This window comes from Taudactylus pleione, unplaced genomic scaffold, assembly GCF_031769625.1.
Source record: "Taudactylus pleione unplaced genomic scaffold, aTauple2 ptg000147l, whole genome shotgun sequence".
In the NCBI taxonomy this organism is placed as follows: Eukaryota; Metazoa; Chordata; class Amphibia; order Anura; family Myobatrachidae; genus Taudactylus; species Taudactylus pleione.
In genome coordinates this window covers 77,380-96,461 of record NW_028284549.1, presented here as the reverse complement: position 1 = coordinate 96,461, position 19,082 = coordinate 77,380, and positions in this window count along the sequence as shown.

Sequence of the window (19,082 nt, the reverse complement as noted above, 5' to 3'; positions counted from 1 at the left end):
ATCACTAGCGATGTCAGTGGGCCGGCTTCTGACGGGAGGCGTTCCCGTGGGAACGCCCCCGTCAGGGAGGCACGCCCCCGGCACGCCTACCAAAGGGGGCGTGCTGTCAATCAACATCGACAGCACGCCCCCTTTAATCAGACACAACGAGCGAAGGACTTTCCTTCGCTCGTCGCGTCTGGCGCATGCGCACGACGGAGCTCCCTCCGTCGTGCGCATGCTCAGTCCAGAACATCGACCCACTTGTGAGCGGACAGCCGCTCGCGAGTGGGTCTGAATCAGGCCCTAAGGGCCTGATTCAGAGCTGAACGCTCTGACCAGAGCGCTTGCTCTGAATTAGGGCCCTCCTCACTGAAAATGGAGCGGCCTCTTGGACGCTCGCATAGCTGTGGGTTACCACCCACAGCTTATGCGAGCGTCCATGATGATGGTCGCGATGGTCAAAGACCATCGCGACCATCGGGCTTGCGACGAGACCCTGCGGTAGGGTCTCGCTGCCGCAAGCCCTGGAGTAATTTTGGCTCTATCAGAGCCAAAGTCACTCCCACTGACATCACTAGTGATGTCAGTGGGGCCGGCTTCAGACGGTAGGCATTCCCATGGGAACGCCTCCGGCTGGCAGGCACGCCCCCGGCATGCCCACCAAAGGGGGCGTGCTGTCAATCAACATCGACAGCACGCCCCCTTTGGTGTGAGACCCGGAGCGATGGAGAGCCCGTCGCTCGCTGGGTCTCGCGCATGCACACAACGGAGCTCCCTCCGTCGAGTGCATGCGCAGTGGGGGAACATCGACCCGCTTGCGAGCGTACTGCCGCTCACGAGCGGGTCTGAATGACCCCCTAAGTACTTATATCCCACCTTTTAACACATCCACCTCATAAACAATGGGATCATCTGGGAGACAGATGGAAGGATAATATCCCTCAATTAACCTCAATTTCAGACTTGACCTCACACTATGATAGTACTCTTAGAAGACTACAATCTGCATATTTACAGGAAGTTCACATACGCACTATCCACAGAGCATATATAGCCCCTGCACAGCATAAATATATGTCACTGGAAGAAACCGGTACCTGTTTAAAATGTAAAGTGCTTTCAGATAATTTAATGCATGGTATGTGGCACTGTGGTAAAATCAAAAAAATTTGGAACAAGGTGGTTAATTTCATTAATTCCATATTTTCAATCAACGTGCATCCTGATTCATTAGCATGCTTATGTTCAAACTTTAGAAACTGGAATTTAGGAACACATGGGAAAGATATCTTACCGCTCCTCGCGATTATGGTCACCCTAGCAAAAAAATTAATACTGATCCATTGGACATCAAAATCTACCCCATCCTTATGCGAACTCAAACAGAAAATGTTACAGTTGATTTATTTTGACAGGTGTTCCACACTTCCAGATGTTAACAAAAATGTCAGAAATGTTTATACAAAATGGGAAAGATATATAAACACTTTAGACACCTCAACTCAAAACCACATCTCTAAAATATTTGAAGATACAGATTGGTTAATAATAAAACGTCTGACCACGGATTGACAGATACCCACTGTCGCAATTCTCTGATAGGTAGGTTGTATCCTCCAAATATCTCATACTGTATTGACTCCTAATCACCTCAGATGGTGTAGGAATTCAGGACCTCATTCAGAGCCGGTCACACAGAGCGTGCGGTCGGTCTGAATGAGGGGAGGACGTCTTGAATTTTCAAGACGTCTTCCTTTGCGGTGGTAAGGCTGTGGGTTAACACCCACAGCCTTACGACCGCCTAAGGTGGTCAAGACCATCGCGACCATCGGGGCTTACGACGAGACCCTAGGGTAGGGTTTCCCTTGTCGTAAGCCCCGGAGAGCTTTCGGCTCTGTCTGAGCCGGAAGCTCTCCACTGACATCACTAGTGATGTCAGTGGGGCCGCCCCCAAACGGTAGGCGTTCCCATGGGAACGCCCCCGTTTGGGCTGCCACCCCCCGGCCCGCCTTCCAAACGGGGCGAGCTGTCAATCAACATCGACAGCTCGCCCCCTTTGGATCGAGACCCGCTACGACCGACAGCGCCGGTCGTAGCGGGTCTCACGCATGCGCACGACGGCGCCATCGCCGTCGTGCGCATGCTCTGTGGGGGGCCATCGACCCGGTCCGAGCGCATCGGCGCTAACGACCGGGTCTGGATGACCCCCTCAAACCTTACTCGCAAAACTACTGAACATCCCCCTCTTTACCCTCTATGTGTTTTCTTTCCTTGTCATTCCCCTATTCCCATCCCCTAATTGCTACATTGTAGTACATACTATATATTGTTACCTTCTTTTTTGTATTTTTTCTCTTCTTTTTTGTAATATTTTATATGTACAATTTATATATGTTAAGGCTGTTAGCCAGGTTTGTCACAATATAATGACTGTTTATTGGATATCTAAATCCCTAGATGGCATTATTATTATCGTTACTGGTGTACGAATATGAAGATTATTCCTTGTAATGCTTCTATTCCATATTACTGTTTTAGTAATATATCTTCTACATATGTAAGATGTACGACACAATATTTTGAAAAATGTATAAAAAACTATATTTAAAAAAAAAAAAAAGAATGTTGTGACAATTTGTTTCACCTTATCCCTCACCAGTGAAGGTCGTCTATTCACTAAGACCAACTGTTATGTTTCCAGGTCCTGGGTATGGATTGGAAATGAAGAGAATGTCGTGTTTTCATGCCCTGTTTTCCCTGTATTCAACAACCTACCTGGCTCCACATCTGTCGCTGCCGCCAACTCTAAACATTTAAAGGGCATATAAATACTGTACATTTCAAGCCAATCCTGTTGCTCGGGGATGCACATAGATATGCATAAACCTCACATGCAATGCTTCACCTTGGTGGTTGGAAAATGTACGTTTCGGATATATTGACATCTGAAATTTAAAGACACAATGAAATGTAAACATTGTAACAGAAAATTACTGAAGTAATAACAGCGAGAGTAGGGTATAGGAATTAGGAACCAAGTACTAGGCCTGAACCTGTCTGAGGGCCTGGTTGGGGGCCGCTGCCTACCAAAAGGGGGAGACAGTGGCCTGTTATTTGCAAAGGGACTTGGTCATACCAGCACATGCTTGGCTCTATTACCCAAAGTTACCAGGGCTGCAAGTCATGAGAAGAAGACCTGAGATGAGTACCATGGCCCTCATTCAGAGCCGTTCGCTATTTGCGTTCGTTCGTTCAAAAACAAGGGGTGGCTATTCAAATGATCCGTTCGCACATTGCAGTCTGTTCACACCTCTAAGTCTGAACGAGCGAGCAAAACATACGCTCGTTTATTTGTTAAAAACGCCCCCTGGCCGCTCGCACCATACGTCATGTCCGCTATTTATTAGATTAATCGAGTACATCGAACAGGATATGAACTGCTCGCTATTCTTGTGGTTGGTTTTTTCAACCGCTATTTTGCGAGCAGTTCTGAGTAAAAAAAAATCAAGTGACGTGGTCAATGACGCTGCTGTATTAATTATGCACACCCATAAAACGCCCGTTTTGACCTTTAAGCACGCCTGCGTTCTGATCTCCACTCCCCGTTTTCAAGCACCTTCCCCTGTTACCACCCACATACGCCTCATTCTGTCACTCAAAATAGCAGGCACTCGCTATATTGCGTACAAACGATTTTCAGCCGCACTGACTGGTTCGCGCATGCGTACTAAAAACCGTACGCATGCGCAGATGTGCGAACATCGCTCGGAACGAGCGTACTGCCGCTAGCGAGTGGCTCTGAATGAGGGCCCATGTCCTTGGTTACCCAACATATCTGGTGTTAGCTGTGGCACAAATCTGACCGGTAAATGTATCTGTCCATCTGTATCCACAGGCTAATCAGTTATTCTGATTATTTTCAGATCTGTATATATATAATTTGTAACAGCTTGGCATTTGTGTTCCATTTATTATTGCAAATGATTGTTATTGTGATACCGTAGTTTTTTTTTAGTTTTTAGTTTTGTGTTATCCATAGTATTAATGAGATATCAATACCCTCAGACCATAGGAATATTTATAATGGGTGCAGGGTGTGTGGCACACCCTGTACCCAGAGCAGGGTTCCTCCCCCTATTAAGTGTGATGCAGCGCCACCTTTCCAGTGTTATCTTTGAATAGACGTAGACACACGGTAAGCCAAGACTCTGGGACTGTGCCAAAACCTTCTCTATCTTCTGTGCATGCGTTATGTTCCCGATATCACTGGGAGGATGGCGCCGGGTGAAGAAGGTATGGGTACACATGGAGCACGGTGAAAATACACTCCTGTTGCAGACCTCTCCTACTCCAATGCAAAAAGCTGAGCCCCCAAAACTCCAACTTGATTTTTTTATTGGAGTTGCTTGGTGCTTGGAGACACTGGGCTCAATCCAGAACAGCCGGAGAGCAGAATAGCGTTTGGCACAATTTTGTTATCGCAGGATACAGATGCAGCCGTCTTAAAGGCAAGATGTTTATTTATTGCTCAAAAAGTCTTCAAAAAGATTCTTCCCCTTGGGGGTATCACAGCATACAGATGTTACAGCAGTTCATTCCTTCTTAATATCCAAAAAGAAAAACACATTCAGAGCACGCAGGCTGTTCTTTTATCTTACTCCAATACACATCACCACAGGGGGTAAGTCTGCCAGGAGCAGCTTGGTCCACCGGGAAAGTTCCCGCTGGGCCGGTCCCATCCTCCACTCTGCCAGACCGGTGGACACTGGCACTGCCAGGCCGGCTGCCGATTCATATGTCTGCCAGGCCCTTCTGCCAAGCTTCCTGGATTTGCGTTTCACTGTGGAACGCAAACCGGAAGCTCCTTTGTCCCCTCCAAAGGCGGGATTGACCGGGGGGGCAGCATCCATATGCCCCCTAGGGCCGGTACAACTTTAATGCTCCAGGACCTCCTGCAGCCGCGTGTACATGGCTGGCTACGGGAGGGAGGCATGGAGGATGCTTCTCGGCCACTCTGTGCTGTAACACAATCAGAGCAGCCAGGTGCTAAGCCTCTCTGAGCTCCTCTCTCTCTCAGGTACGCAAGATCGTGACTTCTGTGCGTCCTCGCCACTGCAGGGAGTAAAACTGCTGCTCTGCTGCTGAGAAACCATCTAAAGTAAATAAGGTACATTTGCTGGCGGGGGCAGGGTGCTGTGTTAGGTGATTATTGAAGGGGGGGATTATTGCGATGTGGTTATTAGAGGTTGGAGAGTGCATTTAAGGGGGGAAGGGGAGTGCTGTAAGAGGTGGACATTGAAGGGGCTGGGGGGAAGGGTACTGTGACCAGACCAGCCCCACAGACTCTACCCAGTTACCCACCACATATGCCCCACAGACTCTACCCGGTCACCCACCACATATGCCCCACAGACTTTTCACTTTCACCCACCACATCTGCCCCACAGACTTTTCACTTTCACCCACCACATCTGCCCCACAGTCTCTACCGAGTCACCCACTACCTTACAGACCTACAGACTCTCTCACCTTGTTACCCACCACACCTGTCCCCGCAGACTCTTACCCTGTCACTTACCAGACCTGCACCACAGATTATCTCACCCTGCAAAACACCAGACCTGTCCACGCAGGCAGGACTGAAAAGTCTGGGCCACTTGATTGCATTTGCACCCCAGTCTAAAAGTTGCCAGCTAGCCCCTGTCCCCTCCCTCAGCCTCCACCACCTGTCCACACCCGATCTCCATGGGATGGGTCGGCTGTACCCTGGGGCTGCTGGAGGTCGGCTGAACCACCCAGGGAAGAGAGGGGTGTGTGCTGCTGCAGCTGTGTAGGTGGGAGTAGGAGCCGGCTGTCAGCGCTGTACACATAGGGAGGGACGGCGGCCAGGAGCTGCGGAGATGACTTCTTCCCGGTGAGTTTCTTCCACTCCCATTCTGCCCCCTTCTTCCTACCACTACTCCCATCCTGCCCCCTGCTTCTCACTACTATTGCCTTCCTGACCCCTGATTCCCACTACTACTCCCATCCTGACCCCTACTTCTCATCGGGACAAGGGACCTGGCCACATACCCCATAGCAACCAATCAGCTTTTACCTATCACCTGCTACAATGTACTTGATAAATGCTAGCTAGAGCCTGATTGGTTGCTATGGGACACTTCTCCACTCTTTGGAAGGTGTGATACATTTCCCAGCAGGTCTGTAAAGGGGCCTATAGACATTTCTATTCACTCTCAATAGTTAAAGTGGAACTTTGACAAAAGATAACACTTGGGGTGAGCTGCTTCCTGTCTATTCCCATACACTTGGGGAGATGTCATTGTAGCAGGAGGCTTTCTGTGTATCTGGATTCATTTGTAGGGATTAGATTGCAGTGCTCTAAATTCAAGTTCAATAGCTGGCCAGACATTAAAAGCCCGCGGGTTGGGGCCCAGAGACACTGCATGTTTAAAATTGTGGGGTAGATGTACTAAGCCTTTGGAGAGAGATAAAGTGGACGATGATAAAATACCAACCGATCACTTTCTGTCAGTTTACAGGCTGTGTTTGAAACATTACACTTAGTAGCTGATTGGTTGGTACTTTATCTCTCTGCTATGGGTAGAATGGCACCCTGCAGCCAGGATTGCTGCTGCAGTACCCACGGAGCATCCTGTTGACAGGGTGCAATCATGCCCTGTTACGGCTCTGCATCTATGGGACCATAGGTGCAGAACACATCACAAATGGGAGCATCGTCATGGTCATTCCTTGGTGGAATTTCTCACTTTAATCATCAGATGCGTAACAATAATTCTGAATTGACATCAGTCCTGGATTAAGAAACTGGTAACGTTGGGAATGGCCTGACCTTGTTCACTAAAGATGTCGAAATAAAGTTGTGGTTACACTGATATCACTAGTTCCATCATTTACAACATATCTTCCTCTTTCTCTCAGCCAGTTCTTATCTATTCCTAGTGAGCCAACCAGTGGAACCCAGTCTCTAAGTGTATGTACAACTATTATATAGTTATACGGCTATTGCAGATGCGATATATTTGCTCTGCCAGTACTTGTACGCTATTGTTGGTAAGGGTGTGGTTCTAAATGTCGACTTCAAGGTTGTCAACATCAGAATGCCGACATGTTATGCATGTCGATGTGGGTGGGAGGTCATGCCAAATGACAACATCCACAATGTCGACACTGACATGTCGGTTTTGCCAGAATGTGGTTTTGCATGGACAAGGTATCCCTAGCCTCAACCCCAGCCTAACACTAGCCCTAACTATAATTGCAGTCTAACCCTAAAAATGTTAGAAAATTGGCTGTCATCATTCACTATGTCAGCATTATGTCATGTCAACATGCTGAACATACACTGTTGTATAATTGTACTTCTAGCATATGTGTTGTCAATGCTAACTCAGTGTAAACTTGTACACTGGTCTTAGTCATGTGTGGGCACTGCTAATATGGAATGGGTTTGAAATCCTGGCAGACGGGATGCCTGCTGTTAACAGCGGCATCCTGATGCTCAGGATCCCGATAAGGGTCGGGTAAGTATATTACCCCCCCCTTCTCCCCCTAACCCTCTGTTCCTACATCCTAACCCTAACCCTCCCCTCCCCCCCACACCATTCTAACCCAACCTCCCAGTAAGTCCCTAAACCAAACCATACCCCCTTAGTGCCTAAACCTAACCCTCCCCCCTTAGTGCCTAAACATAACCCCCCCCAGTGGTGCTAACCCTAATCCACACTTGGGGGTACCTAACCCTAACCTCCCTCTGCCCTAGCCTAACCCTTAACTTTCCCCCACCCATGACGGCTAAACCTAACTCTCGCCCCCCCCCACGGCTAAGTCCTAACCAGCCCCGCTATACTTACGTTCGGGATTCCGGCGTCGGCATGTCACCTACTGTCGATTTCCCGGGATTTAATCAGCCGGGATGCTGGGTGTAGGTATATTAACTACATCCCGCTAATATAGCCAAGAATCATTGGTTGTGTATAATGCATTAGTATTGTTTATGTATTCATGAGTGGGCCCTTGCCAATAAATACATGCGTGTGAGAACTACTGATATAATCATGCATAGGACACCATTAGTATAATTAGGATCCCCCTAAACTGCTACATAGATAGGTCCCATTTAATCGTCATCTGCCTCAGATTAAAATAAAATACTGAAAAAAAAAGGTTTTTCCTTTCTTATTAGGGACCTCATTTATCAACTAGTTTCATCACTCACAACGAGCGATAAAACTCATTGTGTATGATAATGGGGCTCCAGCCAATCACCTCCCAACTGTCACCTGTTTGAAAAATGACAGTTGGGGGCTAATTGGCTGGAGCACCATTTATCATGTGCAATACGATTTATCACCCGTTGTGAGTGATAAAACTCGTTGCCAAGTTTATGTCACTGTAACAGGTGCCTGAAATTTAGGATTGAGTTTTAATTAAAATCACCCCATAAATAAAGTTTTAGTCTCTGGGCCTCTAATATTATGGTAGACAGCCGTGCCTTATACAGTTTATTGTACTGTTGACAGCTGAATGGCACTTATACTTCAATACACAATCTTTCAATCCCATCCATTGACGTCACGACGGGTAAGGCCGTGTCTCCTTTCGAGGGATCCGCAAGGCCGCTGAAAACGAGAGTCAGCCTATTTTAGCATTCTTCCCGTTAGCTAAATCAACCATTTCATTCCTTGTCACCAGCAGTTTATGATGTTACCAAACAGGTTTTTCATGAATACTTTTTTTTATTTATTTAATAAAATGTATAAAGCCCAGGCTGTGATTGGTGGTTACCAGCAGTTAGTGACCGGCAGCACCCAGCAGGTCCCATCCCTGTTAGTGGCAGTGACAGGTCTCTCCCTACGTCATTGTGCTCTGTCTGGTCTATCTGTCTGCCCTGTCCTCTCTCTGCTTTTGTTCCCCCTGTGTTGTCCCTATTTTTCTCCCAATACCAGTTAATTCTATAGTTCCATGCCTTTTGTGGTAAAGAAGCTAGCATATGAGCTTTTCTTTCCATCAACGTCAAACTTAACACAGTCACGATTGATTAAAAGGTCAATAAAGGTGATTTATGACAACGCAAATCATACACATGCACTTGTACTATTTCTGCAAATTGTGTGTTTTTCCACCCATCACATTCATATGTACATATTCACCTCATACTTGCCTACCCTCCCGATTCGGCCGGGAGCCTCCCGAAAATCGGGCGCCACACCCGGCTCACCCGGGAAGACAGGCAAGTCTCCCGGCAGCCGCCAAACCCGCCCGACCCCCCCCCCAGAAGTGACACTAGAAACTTCTGCAGCGGGGGGGGGGGGTGGGGGGTGGCGGTGACACGATTTGTGCTGAATCGCGTCATCATGGCCCCACCCCCTGCATTAATATTGACACTGTGAAGAGGGGGCGGGGTCACATTGATGCAATTGTGTGGTCATGCCCCATGCCCCACCCCCAATGCATGCTGCATCATCACGCCCTCTTTTTGCAGCAACACGACCCCCGCCATGGAAGCCGGCAGGTATGCTCCAAGTATAAAAAAACTACCCCCTGAAACAAGTCTACTGTATGTTGTACATTTGCTGGACCGTGTGTCTGTGTGACAATGTGCAGGTTAGAGAGAGTATAAACCACTGATTGTCCAACCTACAACCACTTTAGGATCCGCCTTGATTTAAACTTTTTTTTTTTTGTACATTTGATTACTGCAAAACATTCTTCATAATGTATAATTGAGTTGTAGTCATGGGAATGGGTATGATATACCGCCGGCCGATTCCTGTCGGCGGCAGCCCGACAGGAGCAGAGTGCGAAGCAGCGGAAGCCCGACAGCACTGGAAATCCCGATCGTGGATAGGTAAGTATGTACTAACCTAACCTAACCCCCCTAACCCTAACCCTCCTTAGGGGTGCCTAATCTTAACTTCCCCCCCAAGTGCCTAACCCTAACCACCCCCTTCCCCGCTGCCTAAACCTAAGTCCCCCGGGGGAGTGCCTAACCCTAACCCTCCCTCCCCCTAGCCTAACTCTCCCGGGGGGTTGCCTAACCCTAAGTCCCACCCGGGAGTCCTAAACCTAACCCTCCTCCCCCACGGCTGTCCGCTCGCGGCGCCCCGCATCACTACAATCGGGATGCCGGGCGCCGGTCTCCCGGCGTCGGGGAAATGCGGGCGTCTACATCTAGACGCCCGGCATTTCACCCATGCTGGGATAAGACAATCGGGAAGCCGGCTGCCGGTATCGGTATTTAGGCAGTCGGCTTCCCGATTGCTTCCCTAGTCATGTGACCGGCGGCCGCAAGGCCGTCCGTCTCAATCCCGATAGCGGAATGCTGACTAGGGAGTTATGATTGGCATTGAAATACAAAATACGCCTATCATAATCCTGATGCTGGAACACCAAGGATGACAATCCGAACAATGGTAAGTCCAAGGCGCCCTTAGCGTTAGCCGAGGGGGGTAGGGAGGGTTAGGATTAGAGAGTCTAGCAGGGTTAGGGTTAGGTTTGAGGGTGGGGGGGAGATTAGGATTAGGCACCTCTAGGGGGGAGGGTTAGAATTATTGAGTCTAGCAGGGTTAGGTTTGGGGGGGGGAGATTAGGGTTAGGTACCCCTAGGGGGGAGGGTTAGGCCCCCCCAGGAGGATTAGGTTTAGGGAGTGGTAACGGGGAGTTAGGGTTAGGCACCCCCGGGGCATCACTAAGGGAGGGTTAGGGTCAGAGGGGGACAGGAGAGGTTAGGGTGCTTACCTGCCTCTGTCGGACATCTGCTGTTGGGATTTGAACCGGCGACTAAACAGCCACCGGCATTTCAATCCCATTCCGTATACTGTAATTACTTATTCAACATCCCGGACAAAACTGATTTAAGAGACACAAAGAAAAGAATAATGTCAAGTACCCACTAAAACAGTAATAGGAAACTGGCTTCACTTCAGGGGCCACACTTAGCAGCCCTCTAACCTTCAGCAGGGCTGCATATCAAATTTAATTTCAGTAATCAGTTGAAACAATACATTTGTTCAAATAAAGAGACCAGCAGGCATTTTAAACAAGTATTACAAGCTACAGTATTACAAACAGATCTGACAATACAGCAGCAAGGAGCTGGGGGCTGTAGGTGAACACTCGGAGGGCCGCATGCAGACCCAGGCCTCCTGCTGCCCATCACTGCACTAGAACTGGGTGATAGAGCGAAAAAACACGAATGAGCTTTCACCTGGTATAACTCCAGCAGGAAAATTGTAATCATTGTTCTGTATCTAATCAGTATCCAGGGCTCAGTACTAACTTGTAACTACAGTAAGGGGCAGTGACGTGTGGTGAAGTCAATGGCTGGGGGGGCACATATGGAGATGGGTCTGAGTGCTGGGAGCCTGTCTCACCCCCTACTCACTTTCACTCCCCTCACTACACTAAGCTTCAGTGTCCATTGATTCTCCTGCCTGCATCACAGTGTCTTCTCTTGCTGCTGCTGACTGAGTTCTGATCTCTAAACACTGCAGTGCACTTCCTGATCACATGACACATCCAAGGTGTCCATCAGTACTCAAGGCATGCCCTCCCATATTCAGAGGCATGCCTCTATTAGCTCTCTTTCTGTGCAGTCCCACGGAGCTCCACAAAGCTGGTGAGTATTAACTATAAAAATGATTACAATAAACAAAGAATATGTTTATAAGTTATATTCTAATCATTTTTATATCTCAGGAGTATGACAGGGGATGACTGCACATCCCTGGTAAGGGGCTTACATCCAGTATGGTTTTCTCAGTGTCACCAGCAGCCCAAAGCTGCCAGCGAGGAGTTTGAGCAATGTGCACATGCGTAGCCATCGGGTCACATCTGTCATAAGGATGCCTCTCTGAAAAAAGAAGTAAGCATATAGCCTATGGGCCTCAATGGCTAATGCCATACATAGGCACGTGCACACCCCAAGCCGAATCTCCACTGGCTGTACCTGTAACGGCAGATGCTGTATACCTGGGGCAGAAGAGGCAGACGCTGTGTACCTGGGGGCGGGGCAGATGCTGTGTACCTGGGGGCGGGGCAGATGCTGTGTACCTGGGGGCGGGGCAGACGCTGTGTACCTGGAGGCGGGGCAGACGCTGTGTACCTGGGGGGGCAGACGCTGTGTACCTGGGGACAGGGCAGTCGCTGAGTACCTGGAGGCGGGGCAGTCGCTGTGTACCTGGAGGCGGGGCAGATGCTGTGTACCTGGGGGCGGGGCAGTCACTGTGTACCTGGGGGCGGGGCAGATGCTGTGAACCTGGGGGCGGGGCTGACGCTGTGTACCTGGGGGCGGGGCAGACACTGTGTACCTGGGAGCAGGGCAGATGCTGTGTACCTGGGGGCAGGGCAGATGCTGTGTACCTGGGGGCGGGGCAGTTGCTGTGTACCTGGGGGCAGGGCAGATGCTGTGTACCTGGGGGCGGGGCAGTTGCTGTGTACCTGGGGCAGGGCAGACGCTGTGTACCTGGAGGCGGACAGATGCTGTGTACCTGGGGGGCGGGGCAGATGCTGTGAACCTGGGGGCGGGGCAGTCGCTGTGTACCTGGAGGCGGGGCAGTCTCTGTGTACCTGGGGGCGGGGCAGAACAGGAAGTAACATTGGCGAATGATCCTGATTCAGCGCAGCTACGTCGTCAGCCAGCCCATAGGAAGTGGTGAGTGGGCTGCGTTGGAAAGCATGGCAAAGCGTGGGTATGACTATGAGGAGCATGGATATGTCACGCGCACCCCCCAATAAGACCCTGCGCATGGCTATGATGCCATCTAAAACTGACGTTGGCTAAGTGGGTCAAGCTCCTAAAAACTAAGCTTTTCAGAGCTTGGGATATAGGGTCAGACCACAGTCCTCACTGATAACACACAGTCCAAGATACAGGCGCACTCTTTTGACACTAAGGGCCTGACTGACTACGGATCGCTATTGCAATCGCAGCTGCGATTACGCACACAGACACGCTGCAAAAATATGCTGATGAGTGCTATCGCAATGCCGTCGCACAGCCAGCAGAGAGACGCCCGCTGCCGCTTTCTCACATCCGTAATGCTTTGCAGTTCTGCGTACACATCGGTAACATCGGTGTACGCCGTTCCAGTGGCTAATTTATGCACGCCCATGCAACGGCGTTCACACGGCCAGGCATGTCTTCGTTTCGCCGATCACCTTCCCCTATCACCGCCCCCCAAATGCTCACCGCCTGTCAATCATCCTGCGATGGCTCTCCAGGCTGAATCCGGCCCTAAGACAATAATAAAATTGCCGTTGAACTCTGCCCAAGCAGATTACATAGACTGACATTTACAACAGACACGAGGTTCTCAGTGCACATTTTGATGGGTTCGCTCTTCTACCACAGCGAGGTGACTTTATATATTATTATAAATAAAAAATGTTCAGGAGGTGTTTTTCTTGTGTGTGTTTTGGAAAAGCTGGAGTTGATAAGTGCTAAACATTGTGTGATATGTATTAATATTTACACTAAGAGAACTCAGCTTATTTTTCAGGTGGATAACCCACTTTCCAGCACACAAAGTGACATCTGCACATCGGGTATCCCTCTCTATGGCGTCGCATCTGCGTATAATGAGGAAAGGGATGATTTCTCTCACCGCTGGGCATCGGTGCCCATATGCCAGATGGGGAGCAGCCTTACAGACCCAGGGGGTGGAAGTATAATAGTTAATACATATGAAGATAGATATCGCATCTCTGGCGACGTTGCTGATACTTCCAAACGTAGTGATAAGAAACTGCAATGTCTTCCCTCAGATAAGCTCTCGCCCTAATTCTGCCTGAAATGTCAAACAAACCACAGACACAACCGTTCCATCAGTCAACTGAAAGAGGAACAGACTCCTGATGTTATCTGTCAGTGAGGTTACACTATCAGCCTGTGTCCTCGTCACCTTGCAGGCTACTGTCCCAATCGCTTTACATCACCACCTCCTCCTACGCAACCCGATTTGGGGTCTGAAAATGTGACAGTGTAAAGAGAACCAGGTTCCCAGCTTATCAGGGGCCTACATCTTTCAGTTTGGAGGAGGCGATATCAGGATCATCTTAGATATCATGGAGACATGTAAGTCTGTTGTGACAGGGGAGACATTTAGTTACTGTTAAGTTATATAGGATATAGCATATAAATATCATACCATGATTTGAACACCCCACCATTTATACTAACTTAGCGTGGTCACCGATTCCGAGTTGTATGCTAATGTCGCCGCTCCTGCGTCTGCGAACGCAGCTACCGTGATAAAATATGGAAGTGTCGCAGCTGCCGAGGAATGTTTAGAGACGCCCGCCTGCGCCTTTGCAAATTCAAGCATCTGCATGCAAACACCCAGCATCGGTCACACATTCTTCAAATATCGGTCATTCTAGCACAGAATGGGCGGGGGGAACAGAGATGCCGGAGGCATTTTTTCTTTCGTTTGGGAATGCAGGCACAGGACGTGATGCCCCCAAAACGGTTGTGGCGCGCCTTCGCTCTATGCCACCACTCCCTGTTACCGCTCACAAACGCTCCCTGACGGTCAATCACACTGTGAGCAAATAAGTCACTGCGAGCAACTACGGTAATGTACCTTGACGCATGCACTGTACGACTCAGACGCATGCGCAGATGGCCGATTATCGCTCAACTGCATAAACATCGGAAAAGTGTATATCTCTATGAATCAGGGAGCTGATTCAGACCTGGACACTAAGAAGCGTTCGCTCGTAGCTGGCCGATGTTCGCATTCTGTGCATTCGTATGCACCGCAGTGCGTGTGCGCGAACCAGTGCAAAAGATCAAGATATGTTCGGTCGCCGAGCATAGACAGCCCAGCAGAGTGAGTGACAGGAGAGGCCATTTTTGGGTGGTGCCAGGGGCTGGCCACTAGAAACGGGGGAGTGGAGGTGTGAATGCAGGCGTGCCTGAGCGTCCCAACGCCGTTTCAGAGGCGTGCATAATTAACAGGCAGGGTCATAGTACATGTCACCTGGCAGTTTTTTACACTCAAGAGATCACAGAGCTTGAGGTAGGGTATAGACAACCGCAAGCGCTGCGTTCGCTTCCAATGGTACCCGATGTACCGATGGTTGCATATACTTCCTGGAGATGCATTAGTGGGTGTCTTAAGACAGGCTGGTGGGCGTCTGCATACGCAAAGCGATCGCACGCCAAGACATAGTGGGCTGGCTTATGCCTTGCCGCGCGATCGCCTGCCGTGCCATCACTTAGCCAAATTTGCATACGCTGGGAGCGAAAGAACACATCTAGCGAGCGGGTCTGAATGAGCTCCCAGATCCAATGAGGCCTATTTATCAAGATTTAAGGCCTCCACTTGTCTTTAGTTTCTCAGCAATTTCCCAAATTCTGAATGCACGAGGTATCAAAGATACTGTAGCTCCTGCCTTCTGCTAAACAATGCAGGATACCACAGTCCCCATTTTTATGTAATAGAAAAACAGGCGCTTCAAAGCTTGAAACACCGAAACAGAGGCGCCCCTCCATACAGTGCCCCCCTCCCCAACTTTACAGTAGCTTCTGCAGATGGCGCTATCTTTACAGTGACGTCTTCAGAAAGATGGTGCGTGCGCATTCGATGGCACAGCGCAGAAGTCATTGTGCCAGTGCCAACTTTCCGAAGACATTGCTAGAAAGATGGCGCCACCGGCAGAACATAGAGAGAGAGGGAGAGGGAGCCACATGGAACAGTGGCCCAATTTGTGCCAATATTGCCATTAAGAGATACCTCAGCGGTAATCTATACGCTGTGTCTGACTGTTTGTTCCAAGTTGGCGCAAAAACGACTGAACCGATTTTCAGTTAAACTGCGTCATTGTGTAGTGGAGACTCCTAGAAATAAAATGCACTTTGCTTCATCTCGATCTGTCAAGTTAAAGCTGAGTAATAACAAAAATCAATATGTGTTGACATCATAAATGCAAGAGATAGGTGTGGCACCATGCACGCGGCCGGTAAGGTCTGGGGGGAGAGGTGCTTTGGGCCCGCGGTCACATGAATAGGATAGGTTACATAGCAGTGTGCACAGGGCACACAGTGACATTGGTGTGAGTGGTGGGTGAATAGGAGAGGTTACATAGCAGTCTGTGCACAGGGCACACAGTGACATTGGTGTGAGAGGTGGGTGAATAGGAGAGGTTGCATAGCAGTCTGTGCACAGGGCACACAGTGACATTTGTGTGAGTGGTGGGTGAATAGGAGAGGTTACATAGCAGCCTGTGCACAGGGCACACAGTGACATTGGTGTGAGTGGTGGGTGAATAGGAGAGGTTACATAGCAGTCTGTGCACAGGGCACATAGCAGTCTGTGCACAGGGCACACAGTGATATTGGTGTGAGTGGTGGGTGAATAGGATAGGCTACATAGCAGTCTGTGCACAGGGCACACAGTGACATTGGTGTGAGAGGTGGGTGAATAGGAGAGGCTACATAGCAGTCTGTGCACAGGGCACACAGTGACATTGGTGTGAGTGGTGGGTGAATAGGATAGGCTACATAGCAGTCTGTGCACAGGGCACACAGTGACATTGGTGTGAGAGGTGGGTGAATAGGAGAGGTTGCATAGCAGTCTGTGCACAGGGCACACAGTGACATTGGTGTGAGAGGTGGGTGAATAGGAGAGGTTGCATAGCAGTCTGTGCACAGGGCACACAGTGACATTGGTGTGAGTGGTGGGTGAATAGGAGAGGTTACATAGCAGTCTGTGCACAGGGCACACAGTGACATTGGTGTGAGTGGTGGGTGAATAGGAGAGGTTACATAGTAGTCTGTGCACAGGGCACACAGTGACATTGGTGTGAGTGGTGGGTGAATAGGATAGGTTACATAGCAGCCTGTGCACAGGGCACAGATTGACATTGGTGTGAGTGGTGGGTGAATAGGATAGGTTACATAGCAGTCTGTGCACAGGGCACAGATTGACATTGGTGTGAGTGGTGGGTGAATAGTATAGGTTACATAGCAGTCTGTGCACAGGGCACACAGTGACATTGGTGTGAGTGGCGGGTGAATAGGATAGGTTACATAGCAGTCTGTGCACAGGGCACACAGTGATATTGGTGTGAGTGGTGGGTGAATAGGATAGGTTACATAGCAGTCTGTGCACAGGGCACACAGTGACATTGGTGTGAGTGGTGCGTGAATAGGATAGGTTACATAGCAGTCTGTGCACAGGGGACACAGTGACATTGGTGTGAGTGGTGGGTGAATAGGATAGGCTACATAGCAGTCTGTGCACAGGGCACACAGTGACATTGGTGTGAGAGGTGGGTGAATAGGAGCAGGCCCGCTGAGAGCCGCGGCGGGCCCGGGTAATAGGGGACATGGCCTAATCGCGGGAGGCGTGGCCAAGCCCCCTTCCCGAAAAAAAAAAAATTTGCAGCGCTGCGCACTGTGGAGGGGGCGCTGTGGGCCCCCTCAGCCCTGCTCAAAGCCAGGGGGGGCGCGATCAGTGTGATCGCTCCCCCCACAGGCTTAGGAGACTGCTCGTGGCTGCTGCTCAGCAGCCACGAGCAGTCTCCACTGCAGCTCAGCACACGCTGTGTGCTGGGCTGCTGTGAGGGAGGGGGAGCGGCGCCGGACCCGGGCCTCCGCCAGGACCCTCAGGAAGCCCGGGCCCCGGTAATCTGTACCCGCCCCCCCCCCCCCTCTCGGCGCCCCTGAATAGGAGAGGTTACATAGCAGTCTGTGCACAGAGCACACAGTGACATTGGTGTGAGTGGTGGGTGAAGGCGCTGCTGCCACCAGTTTGTATAGCGCTGCCAGTCACGTGGGCCACTCCCGCGACAGGGCCCCTATGTAAATCAATACAACTAGATAATGAGAAGTGTGTAAACCCTGGAAGAGAGGTGTAATTCTGTATCTCAGATAGGCAGCCAGGCAGTTTGAAAATGATTTATCTCAAAGCAAAATTCAGGTTTTTGTTTGAAAACAGATGTGACAGTGGACCCGCTCGCTAAATGCGTTCGCTCGCTTGATGCCTATGCAAATTTAGGAAGGCAGGCGATCGCACGGCAAGGCATAAGCACTCCCACTATGCCTTGGCGTGCGATCACTTTGTGTATGCAGACGCCCCCCAGCCAGTCTAAAGACGCCCACTTGCGCACGTCACCTCCAAGAAGTGTATGCAACCATTGAGTACCATTGGATGCATACGCAGCGCTTGTGGCTGACCATACCCTACCGCAAGCACTGCGAGCACTTCAGTGTAAGATACAACCAAGTGACGTGTACTATGACTCTGCCTCTTAATTATGCACGCCTTGAAACGGCGTCAAGATACTCGGGCACGCCTGCGTTCGCACCTCCACTCCCTCGTTTCTAGCAGCCAGCCCCTGTCACCACCCACAAACGGCCTCTCCTGTCACTCATTCTGCCGGGCTGTCTATGCGCAGCGAGCGTACGCTTCCCAATCGCTCGGACTGGTTCGGGAATGCAAAAATCCGCTGACTGCGTGCGAACGCTTCCTAGCGAGCGGGTCTGAATCGGGCCGTGTGTGTGATGAGAAAGGGCAGCTCTGGACATTCAGGAAGTTATACAGGGCTATAACTAATTGTTATACAGATTCATTTCTCTTACTGAAAATTATAGTTTCATCATGTAATAATTATTATGGCTCTATTTAACAATCTGTTCTTTATTAAAAATAATGTGAAATCGGGGGTTCTCACACCCTTTTCACATTATTTTCGTTTCACTGAAATGAGAAGGGCAATTGGAGCAGTTTTCGCATTTGTTTAGTAAGCAGATCGCGTTTCCCATACTTATAATGGGAAATGCGATCTGCTTGAAATGGTCTAAGGGGGAATTGTGAAAAAATACCATGTGGGAGTCTTGCTATAACAATGCCATCTGGAGATGGCGTTAAGCAGGGTTCCGTCCGGTTCCCTGACTCACAGGCGGAGCAGAGCCGGGAGCCGGCCCCCTATGATCAGCTTTGGGGTCTAAATAGACCACAGGCTGATTACTGTAAAAAAAAAAAAAAAATATATATATATATATATATATATATAAAAAAAAAATTGTAAACACTTACCTGCACCCAGGGGTCTGCTGATCGGTGATCGGT